Here is a 12,131-nt window from a genome sequence, read left to right as displayed (position 1 = left end):
TTTAGAACTATTTCTTATAGCAGCGTATTTAAACAAAGCGCGGGGAATCAACGTCCGTAAACAGGAAAGACGTCATGACGTTTCAAAGACAAATAACAATATTTAGTTTTATAAGTTCCAGCGTAACGTTATGAATTTTTGATAAAATAACGTGTTTTGAATCGAGAAATATACTATCAGGAACAGAGAGGAACTGTCAAGGTATTGGATTTTTATTCCGTTTTTCAAAATAAAATATAAATAACTACATAAATCTTCTACATATATGTAGTTAGTAATACGTCATTTAAAGCACGAGAGTCATCTTACACCCCGGGGTGTAAGATGGATTTTTCTTGCATACCAGATGTGGATTTCCGGTATTTTTACCGGTGCTGGAAAAATCCATCTTACACCCCGGGGTGTAAGATGACTCTCGTGCTTTAAATGACGTATTACGAACTACATATATGTAGAAGATTTATGTAGTTATTTATATTTTATTTCGAAAAATGGAATAAAAATCCAATACCTTGACAGTTCCTCTTTATTCGTGATAGTATATTTCTCGATTCAAAACACGTTATTTTATCAAAAATTCATAACGTTACGCTGGAACTGATAAAACAAAACCGGAACTAAACATTGTTATTTGTCTTTGAAACGTCATGACGTCTTTCCTGTTTACGGACGTTGATTTCCCGCGCTTTGTTTAAATACGCTGCTATAAGAAATAGTTCTAAAAAGAAAGCCGTTCGACTGATTTTATTTTTATTATTATATCTTGATATCGGTATGCAAGAAAAAGATTCTTTCACTGGTTATAGGTGCAGATGGGAATATCCGGCTCTCGGGTAACTGTTTAGGCGGTAACTCGGTAGGAACCTCGTTACCGCCTAAAACAATTACCTATCGAGCCAGAATTACCATCTGCACCTAAACCCAGTGAAGAATTATTTCCAGCACCGGTAAAAATACCGGAAATCCCCGTCTGGTATGCAAGAATGCTTGTTCTCCTTTTACATAATACTACGTAATAGTCTGAAGTATTTTGCAGTATGGGCAAATATTGCATTTCTGTGATCACTTTTACATACTTACCGTGACAAGGACGTATAAGTATATAATACCTTATATGTACATATAAATATCTTAAGTACATGCACGAATGCACGAAAGTACATACGTATATAATATAAACTAACCCAATGGGGGAGATATGCAGGTACGACGAACTGCTTCATCATAATAGCCGTCAACTCGCAGTCGTACCTGTTCATGAATAGAAACTAGTGTTTCCAATATTTACTGATTTATGTTCAGTAAAGACATAAAGGCAACAGAATTTGCCCTGCACGATGGATTATAATTTGAATACTTATGGAGGGTACATTTGTTGAATTATACCAACTGTTTCCAGAGGTCGTTCAGCGTTATTTTGTCCTTTGTAGACCTGTGTAAACTGGATGATATTAACACAATCAAATTAATATTAACAAAATGCCACGGCAATCATGTCTAGAAATATTGTAGTTGTACCACTAAAAGTTTGCCTTTAAGGCTGCGTTTTATTTTCAGTTAATTAACAACTGTAGACATTTTTTTTTCATCGTGTATGATGTAAAAGTGACATCTCACTAAACACTGAAACTTCTTATAAGTCGCCAATATTAAGACAAAATTTGACTGGTTCTGGTGGAATATAAAATGAATTAAGCATCTTTATAAGATTCTAAACTATGGTTCAATCAATGTGAAGTTAAATATTTCACTCAAAATACATATAAGGGTTGAAATTTCTCATGTATCTCCATAATGCTCGCGCCTAAAAATGGTTATTTTGATCACTCCTGGTCGTATTACGAGAATTACTGCGACTTATTTATATTTAATTACTCATAAAACTTTTTTTCACCGTTTCTTTACACTTCAGTGGTATTAAAAATTACTTTTACTTTTATTTAACATAAGACAGGAATATTCGCCCAGATTTTAATTTATTTCTATTTGGAACTTTAAAAAAGTCATCTTTTTATCGCTGCTCTTAACATTTTGATGGTTTGACCAATTCCGTTTTGTTTTAAAGCAGCTCTCACTTTGAAAGCACTATAGTTTAATGACGAAGCAAATGTGTTGTTTACTTTGATAATGTGACTATTGACCTCCTTTGTATATGTGATGTAAGACTACCGGTACAGCACCGAAAGTAAACATTTCTTCCTGAAAGTATTGTTCCTAGTTAATTAGTTTATGAAAGAATATAGGTCAAATTATCGTCATAAGTTTTAAATATTTCAGATTTTGTTATCTATATTTAGCAAGTTTCACATTTGAACAACGTATCACAAAACATTTATTGACAAAGCTATGCAGTATCTTTAGATGTAGCTGTTTGCTTCCTTACATTTTGCATTCAGTCTTTTAATGGTTTGTAAAAGCATTTGATATCACGAATACTCATATGATTGATTGATTGGTTGATTGATTTATTAATAGATGGATTGATTCATTGGTTGGTTGGTTGATTTATTTATTTATTTATTTCGGTATATCATATACATAGTATGGTACAACACAGAGTAAGAATATCAAATATCACATATGCAATAACTAGGAATTAAAACATATTAAAATACAATTAAGAATCATTAATAACATGGAATACTAATAACTGCAAAATGTACCAGGACATGTATTCATATACCCAGGATGACATAAAAAGGGGAGTGTGAATTCCCTTATTTCCATTGTGGTTCTGAAATATGATTACTACCCTAACGTTTCGTTTATTTATAAAATTCCCAATTTGTTTTAAACGAAACTTGTATTTAATGCCATAGAAAATAATTTGGTGTTTTTATATCAATTTTGAATCCGTTTTCAAAATGTGTTATTATAGTGACCTACTTCTTAAATTTAAAATACGTTCTGGCAACACAAAAATTCCAAACAAATCAATGCTGCTAATTGCAAAAATACATTTAAAATTGGTAAACATATAGTCGGAAACATACAAACACAGGAAAAATATGAATACGGTTAATATAATACCTTCTAGATTCCGGTCTGCTTGATATTTCACACAACATAAGCAACTGATTATTCGCTTTCTTGTTTCCTTATAAATACATGTATCCAATCCCAGATGAAATGTTTAAATGTTCATTACCACTTTAGAAAGAATAATATCTACCAGCTGAAATACTTCTTAACCATTTTATCAAATTAGTTTTACAGTTTTCAAATGGTATTTTAAGAACAATATTTAGGATTAAAAATTATCGCATTTTACTTCAACTTAACATCCATGAAATAAAATGTTTCTTTGTCCAATACAGGAAGCAAGATGCTACTTCCTCCCGCAACAGTTCCAATTAATGGACTGAATGAATGGTTCTTTTAACAAACTGCTGATATATGTTTTGATGACACACAGAGAAATCCACCGAGAAAAAGACGTTAAGATGAACCTGCCAAGAAAACACAGAGATATAAAGCACAGCACTTTAATATGTTCTGTCACAGTAATGGCGTTACAAAGATAAAGGACCTAGCCTCGGCATGGGCTTGTAAATCGGTAAATCAAACTTAAGAATGAATTGTTTGTGTAAAACCCGGTCTGTAGTAAAAAAGTTTATTGAAATTCATACAATGAAGAATATTTTATGAAAGATGTAAATTGAAAAAGTGCGTGTACGAATGATATATGTTGAGTATTATGAATAAGTTGATTTGAGTAAACACAAACCAGGCCAACGTGAAAACATTTAAGTTTTGTTTCAATCAATTAATGAACTGAATGAAAGGTTCTTTTATCAAACTACTGGTATATGTTTTGATACTTTAAACTGGATATTTGTAATACTTCTGACTGCTAGTTCTATGATAAAGGCAAATTTTTGCTATCCATCTTCATAAGTTTGTATTTCTTTTGAGAATATTTTGCTCATTTAAGTGTTAGATAAAGCCATAGTTACTGTCTCTCTATTCATAAACACGAAAGCAGATTTTTTTTGGAGTTAGTGAAGAGAATATGGGTGACCACAATTCTTTTAAAGGTTTATCAATTATAATTTAATCTGTTGTCGGCTTGCATAAGTAGTATTGTCAAGGACCATACCAGTCTCGTAACAGCTTCTGTCTACCTTTTTGTGATCTTATTTGAAATTTCTTTTTTTTTCGGGGCCGCATGGATTTAGAAAAATGATTTTAATTGATAAATATTAGTTTCTTGGACACTGTTCCACATTATGAGATCGAGGCTGGAAATCTATCTACTGGCTCCGTGAAGTGACTCTAATATGAAACAGAAGAATAATGAAACTCCCTCTAAAAGACTGATTGTAGGTGGATTCCCCATGCCGCTTATTTCATTGATGTTTAATTATAACATTACACTGCAGATATGAAAACTTTATTAGACAAACATAATCAACTTATACAAATAAACGACAGTACAAAATACCTTTCCCATGCGTTAAATTTGTTAGGTAATAAGTTGCCAAAATCAATCATTTTTTATCGGAAAATGCAAAGAAACACCGTAGATGTTTCATTTTATCAAATATTTAAGAAAATGGACATATATTATAATTACAACCTTGCTTTTAAATGTTGTTTTATTTAAGGTCATCAAAACTGAACCTACATTGATTATATTTTCTCAAAACAATGAAAAACACTTTTGTATTGTATCATTATTATAAAAATGTTTTTCTTGTCTTTGATGTGAATACGGATACTGTTCAAAGTTGGGTCAATGCCACAAACCTTCCAGTCCTAATTATGTTGCACAGTAGGATCATAAACGTTCCACTGACCAGCTTAAGTACATGTACCTTGCCTCAGGTAGCAGATGCAAGTTTCCAGCCTTTAAGGTCAAAATCGTAAAGTAAAGGTAAGTCTAAAAATGTCTATTTTCGTTAATAATAATATTGAAATCGTATTTACTGTTGTGATACTTTAGGCTGGACATTTGTAATACTTCTGACAAGGAGTTAACTGACCTCAACAGAAATAAGGCTAAACGTTGAAATGTCGCTCTAATGCGAATTGTTAGTTCTATGGTAGCTAATGTAATTCGACATAAATAATCAGAATATCTAACACACGTTGCATGAAATTTTTTGCATTTGCAATAAAAGTGACGAATAATAAAACAACTATCCATAGTCAGCAACCAGACTATACGTTATAGAACTATATGTTAATTTGTTAAAATGTATTGATTCTGTTTGCATGATTAACCGCTTACAAGTGAATCAATGTACTTCGGAAAGTATTCAGTTTATAAAAATGTTAGGGTGTAGATGGATATAACGTGAACTTAGTCTGAGATTTGATATTCTATCTTTATGCATGATTTTATAAAGGTTACTTTAATTTCGAAGTGTGACAATATCACTTTAACTGTTACGAATGAAGATAACATATTAATAAAAATGTCATAGTAACAGAATCATTGTACTCAATCCATATAATGAGGTCTTAAGATCATGTAAAGAACGTTACAAGTACGTAGATTTGTTTGTTTGTTTGTTTTGGGTTTAACGCCGTTTTTCAACAGTATTTCAGTCATGTAACGGCGGGCAGTTAACCTAACCAGTGTACCTGGATTCTTTCCCAGTAAAAACCTGTTCTCCGCAAGTAACTGCCAACTTCCCCACATGAATTATCAGAGGTGGAGGACGAATAGTTTCAGACACAGTTTGTCTTATCAAATCGTCACGGAGAACATACGCCCCGCCCGGGATCGAACTCGCGACCCCGCGATCCGTAGACCAACGTAGATTTGTAACAGAAAAAAAATCGTTTTACCAATAAATGTACAAGCTGTGTTTACATTTCGTAGCCTGACCTAAATTATCAGTTTCATTATAAAGGGGGGGGGGGGGGGGGGGGGGTCGCAGTTAGGTGTCTGCGCAAAATGTTTTTTGATTTTCTCTATATTTTATGACAATATACCTACATGTATTAAGTTTCATTCACAAGTGTTACAGTTATCAGTTTTGACTTATTTTTATAGAAATTCACATTTAAAGTGGGTGGGGTAATTTGACATGTAACCAGCCAGGAACACAATCTCCGCCGCGTTTTTAAAAATGGTTCAAACTTTTTACCAGGAACTTTCGTGATAAAATAACTATGCAGTGGACATTTACACAACATGTTGCGTTTTAAATTGTCTTGAATACTTTTTTCAACACAAAGCCACAAAGTGGCCTAATCAAATTTACTGATTTTCAATGGACGAACTTCACCAAAAATCTAAAACATTTTTGTTAGTTGAAATATTTAGGTGTTATTTTCAGCAGATATTGTAAGCTAAATAAACATTAAAATGACAATATATCAGTACACTCTGATTAATATTGGAAGAGTGGTACACTCTCAAACTAGGGAAAAGTGGGTGGGGTAAATAAACATGCGAAGCTAAACATTCGAAGCAACACAACTATAGGAATAATAATTTTGCAGTTCAAGAAATGGCCTCAGATTATCTTCTTCTATCTTAATTATGCCAGTATGAGTGGTGGGGGCATATAGATTTGGTCTTGTCCGTGCATCCGTGTGTCTGAGCGTCCGTCCGTCGCCCGAAGTTCTTGACGCACCTAGCTCAAAAAGTATTTGATATAAATTGATGAAAAATTGCATGAGTTTTTATCGTGATATGTACTTGCGTACCTTTTATTTTTTGTCTGGCTCCGCCCCTCCTTTCCAGAATTATGGCCCCTGACGTAGTCAAAAACACATATTTTCACCTTGTGACACGCCTAGCTTAGAAAGTATTTGATATAGATTGATGAAACCTTGCATGAATCTTAACCATGATATGAACTTGCGCACCTTTTATTTTTCTACGGTCTCTACACCCTTTTTCTAGAGTTTTGACCCCTGAAATAGTCAAAAATGCACATTTTCACGTTGTGATGTGGATAGCGCAAAAAGTATTTCATATAAATTGATGAAACCTTGCATGAATCATTATTGTGATATGAACTTGAGCATCTTCTATTTTTCGCCTGACTCTGCCCCCTATTTCTAGAGTTATGGCCCCTGAAATATTCAAAAATGCACATTTTCACCTTGTTGTGCGCCTAGCTCAGAAAGTATTACATATAAATTGATGAAACCATGCATGAGTCTTTATCATGATATGAACTTATGAACCTCCAATTTGTCGTATGGCTCCTATTTCCAGAGTTATGGCCCCTGAATGGTTCAAAATGCACATTTTTACCTAATTACGTGCCTAGCTCAGAAAGTTTGATGTAAATTCATGAAGCACTGCATGAGTCTTGATTATGATGTGACCTTGCACACTTGGCATTCTTCTTGAGAACCTTAGTGCTTATTACAGAGTTATTGCCCTTAAAATAGCCAAAATAGTGGATGTTTTGTTTGTGATGCTCATAGTTCAAGAGGTATATGGCCTAGAATGATGAATCCTATGTATAAAATATTTGTTGAGGCTATATCTCCTTAAAACTGCAAACATGAATCATTGAATTATTGCCCCTTATTTTTGACAAATGTACAAGTGGGGGTACACCATGTGTCCTACAGACACATTCTATATCAAATACTTTCTGAGCTAGGCGTGTCACAAGGTGAAAATATGTGTTTTTGACTATGTCAGGGGCCATAACTCTCGAAATAAGGGGCGGAGCCAGACAAAAGCTAGAAGGTACGCAAGTACATATCACGATAAAGACTCATGCAATTTTTCATTAATTTATATCAAATACTTTTTGAGCTAGATGCGTCAAGAACTTCGTGCGACGGACGGACGCTCACATGCACGGACAAGACCAGATCTATATGCCCTTACCACTCATAGAGGCATAATTAAGATAGTAGTAGATAATCTGAGGCCATTTCTTGAACTGCAAAATTATTATTCCTATAGTTGTGTTGCTTCGAATGTTTAGCTTCGCATATTTATTTACCCCACCCACATTTCCCTAGTTTGAGAGTGTACCACTCTTCCAATATTAATCAGAGTGTAATGATATATTGTCATTTTAATGTTTATTTAGCTAACAATATCTGCTGAAAATAACACCTAAATATCTCAACTAATAAAAAATGTTTTAGATTTTTGGTGAAGTTTGTCCATTGAAAATCAGTAAATTTGAGAAGGCCACTTTGTGGCTTTGTGTTGAAAAAAGTATTCAAGACAATTTAAAACGCAACATATTGTGTAAATGTCCATTGCATAGTTATTTTATCACGAAAGTTCCTGGTAAAAAGTTTGAACCATTTTTAAAAACGCGGCGGAGATTGTGTTCCTGTTTGATTACATGTCAAATTACCCCACCCACTTTAAATGTGAATTTCTATAAAAGCAAGTAAAAACTGATAACTGTAACACTTGTGAATGAAACTTAATACATGTAGGTGTATTGTCATAAAATATAGAGAAAATCAAAAAAGATTTTGCGCAGACACCTATCTGCGACCCCACCCCCCTTTGTAAAGGTCTGCATGATGTTAGGTGTGTGGCTATTGAACTGTTACTGTAGTTTCAAAGTTAAACAAGAACGCCGTTGTTAGTCAAATATTTATAAATACTTTAATTTGATGACAAGTTCATATTTCTTTATAAGCGTTATCACTTATCTTTGAAAACACTGTATTCATATCAGATGCCAGACACATTCAAAACAAACACTAGATTTCCACAGCCGATGATTCAGAAACAGTTTTAGTACTAAGAAAAAATCACAAAAACTGATTATTTTCCGTCGAATTTATTTTTAGTACATTTTGTATTTTAAAAGTGTTTATCATATAACAGGTCATTTACTGACAATGACCTTGCCGCAACCTCAGCAGTACCAACAACCTTAATCACGAGTTATTTAAAATTGATAAGAATTAATTGAATAGATGTTAAAGCCGATACCATGCTATATCTATAAATCAGCCTCAGTATGGTAGTGAAATTTTTGGCGAAAATTGATACTAGTATATATCAAAAAACATTTAAGATAAATTATTTGCGACAGAATGTGTGTGCTGCGGCTTTTTGTTGAAGCTACTTCAGTCCTAGATTTTACTTCAAGTCCTAGGACACTGTCTAACAATGTCTTTGACGTAACCTTCTTATGCCCTCGTAAAACAATTTTGCAATAGATTATATACTGTATAACTATTATTAAAAATCATTCACCGGATTCAACAGCCTTTTTTTCTCCTTAAAGTAATTTTTTATGGTACACTAGTCATAAAGTGTACTTCATGCAGTATCTTCGGCTTCAGAAATGTTTTTAAATTATGTTGAATAGTTATTTTATCACACAGTATAAAAATAACTAAAAAAGTTGAAAGCATTTTAACACTTACCTGAAGAGCGATTCTGTTTTCAAAACAATTAAACATCTTTTGCATTTTAAGATTTGCGAATAACACTGATACAATGAAAGAGAATAACAATCTATATTGTCAGAGTCATACAAATGGAGGAAAAAGTAATATGGTAAATATATACCTTTGTTCAAGTTTCCATTGAAGTAAATAAACCACTAATAATTCACTAATTATTCATTGGCATTCTCATTTACATTGTATATCCGTTACCGAAAAATGTTAAAAGTATCATTTATAACTTACTAAAAATAAGTTCCTGCAAATTGATATATTTCATTACATTATGTCACTTTTGAAATGGTACTTTTTAGACCAGATATCCATAAATGAAATAAATTGTTTAATATCACGTTAAAAACACCAACGTAAAAGTCAGCTGCCTCTTCCCCTTAAGTTAATTCATCTAAAGAAGGAAGTAAATACCACTTCCGTCCGCAGAATTTCCAATTAATGAATGAAATGAAAGCTTCTTTTACCCAACTACCGATACATGCTTTGATCAAGCGTGACATTCATCGTAAGAAATATCCAGGAAACTGTCCTGGACAAAGGAAACATACAGAGTTGCAAATGACATCACTTTGATATTTGTGATTATTAAAGTTCTGTCCATGTTGAATGCCATACCGATGTTTCGTGTCAGAAACAGTCTTCTCTGCATGAACATACGTGATTTGTGATTATTGATAAAACTTGACGAATTTTCTTTGAACAATCTAATCTACGAAGTATGTCTGAAGTAAAAGTTTGTCAGAAATACACAAAATGAAGATAGTTTTATTAAAATGAAAAAACGTAAATAAAAAAAGTTTATACTGATCAGATCTGATCTGATTAAAATGAATCAAGGCGACATTAAGATCACAGAGTGGAATGCAGATATTTTTTCTGTATCTTAGTGTCGTTTCTCTTTGTAGCAAAAAAAAAAAAGAGAGAAAAGATACCCAAGTTAAAACTTATAATGAAAGATCTGTGCTGCTGATCAAGTTATATCAGCCCACACTGATAAATTCACTAATGAAGACAAACTGTAGATCTACGATTCCTGTTTGATCCTGAACTATCCATTAAACATCTTATGGTACGTTGATAAATTGTCTGATCCTACCAAGGGTGTAAAGTTAGTTATACGTATCAATTAAGGTAACCAAAACCAAACATTGCCTTATTAAGATTCAGAATATTATCATAATATATATGATAAATTATTTTATACTGTATCTCTTTTGTAGCTATTACTTATTTCTTAAATTATATTGTTTATCGTTGTGAATGTATCTCTCCTAGAAAATTGCTATGGTAAGCAATCTTTTTCGATATATTAGGGGGCGGGGGGGGGGGGGGGGGGGGGGGGGGGGGATGCGGAGGTATTAATATGTTAACACAGCTGTATTCGACTGCAACCTTTTAAAGTATTGACCATATTACCTTTCCAATGTAAAACTAACCAAATAAAAATTATTTAGACCAAATGCCAATCAATAAACAGGTGTCTATACTTAGGAGTTACTTGAAATGGAATGCAGAAGAAGCGTCTCTAAACATTTTGGCCTAAGTCTATCTGAAATAATCTTTTTTTTTCATTTTTGAATTGTTTCACAAACGTGGAACAACCCGTTTATTTTCAATATAAACAATAATAATAACATACATTGACATTTGAGTATGAGACAATATATGAATACATCTGAGCAATACCATTTTGATTATATAGTAACTTGAATGCACGATCACATATTCTTTAAAAAAGCTTTCCAAGTATACGGACTAATATTCCTATTTTCATAAAAGTTGAATAAAACTAAAATATCGTAATATAAAATGTTCCAAATGTTTAAAGCTTTTGTTTGTCTTTCGCTCATAAAATAAGTTTTGTATATGCAATATGAAATACAATTTAGTAATAAATTTATATAGTTATATTCACGGAGTTCTATCTTGTATCCAATAATCATAAATTTCAGATTCCTGAATGATTTATTAAAACCACATCTATTAAATGTAACTTCAGCTTTTGACCAGAAGGTATCTAAATATTTACAACCAAGGAAAAAGTGATCGAAGTCTTCAAACTCATTACAATATTTACATAATGGACTATTTTCGATGTTCCACATTAAACAGATTAACATTTGTTGCTATTATTCTATGTATAGTCTTATATTTAAATTGTTTTATTCGATTATCTACTACAACTTTATTTAATACATAGTAAAAGGATTCCTATTTGATATTATTTGAAAATAGATCTTCCCAATATTTGTGAATATACGGTCTGTTAAATTTGGCGTCGAGAAAAGAATTGTAGGCTATATGTCTTTATTTACTGTATTTTCGATTAATTTGTCTGAAATAATCTTTTGGCGCACTTCCACGAACAGGCATGAGAAAAATATTAAGTATATAAAGTTAAATATGATAAGAAATTGAAAATTAAGTTTGTAGGTAAGCAAACATACATTCTCTGAATCTTCACGTTCAGTGGTGAATAAATGCAAAAACTAGCAGAAGTAATAATGTCACAACCTAAAAATATTGTGTCGAGAGTACATGGCATTATATCGTGAGTATGTAGACTGAGATAATGCGTTTATTGCGAAGTTTGATTTGACAATTCCCTTGGCACAACAACAGCCGCAGATTATATTTATCCAGGATTCAGGTAATTCAGGCGTTCCATAGTTTTGATACCTGTTATTAGCACGAAAATTATGACGAAGGGCTATTTCGGCTAAGGGCTAGCTCATACCCTTACATCAAAATATTTGTTTGGTAGATGA

At 32.6% G+C, this 12,131-nt stretch overlaps 1 protein-coding gene across 1 annotated transcript in view; it reads right to left on the bottom strand.

The window, feature by feature from the left end:
• Positions 1 to 10,411, bottom strand: part of LOC123523188 (neuronal acetylcholine receptor subunit alpha-7-like) — a 45,345-nt gene extending 34,934 nt beyond the window's left edge. The window contains exon 1 of the mRNA XM_045300873.2: positions 9,473 to 10,411. The gene's annotated coding sequence lies outside the window, so the exon portion shown is untranslated. The remainder of the gene's footprint in view (positions 1 to 9,472) is intronic.
• Between the last annotated feature and the right edge of the window lie 1,720 nt (positions 10,412 to 12,131).

Source organism: Mercenaria mercenaria, chromosome 8 (genome assembly GCF_021730395.1).
Source record: "Mercenaria mercenaria strain notata chromosome 8, MADL_Memer_1, whole genome shotgun sequence".
Lineage (NCBI taxonomy): Eukaryota > Metazoa > Mollusca > Bivalvia > Venerida > Veneridae > Mercenaria > Mercenaria mercenaria.
Note: the sequence above shows the minus strand (reverse complement) of the source record. Positions and strands in the feature narration are given on the sequence as shown.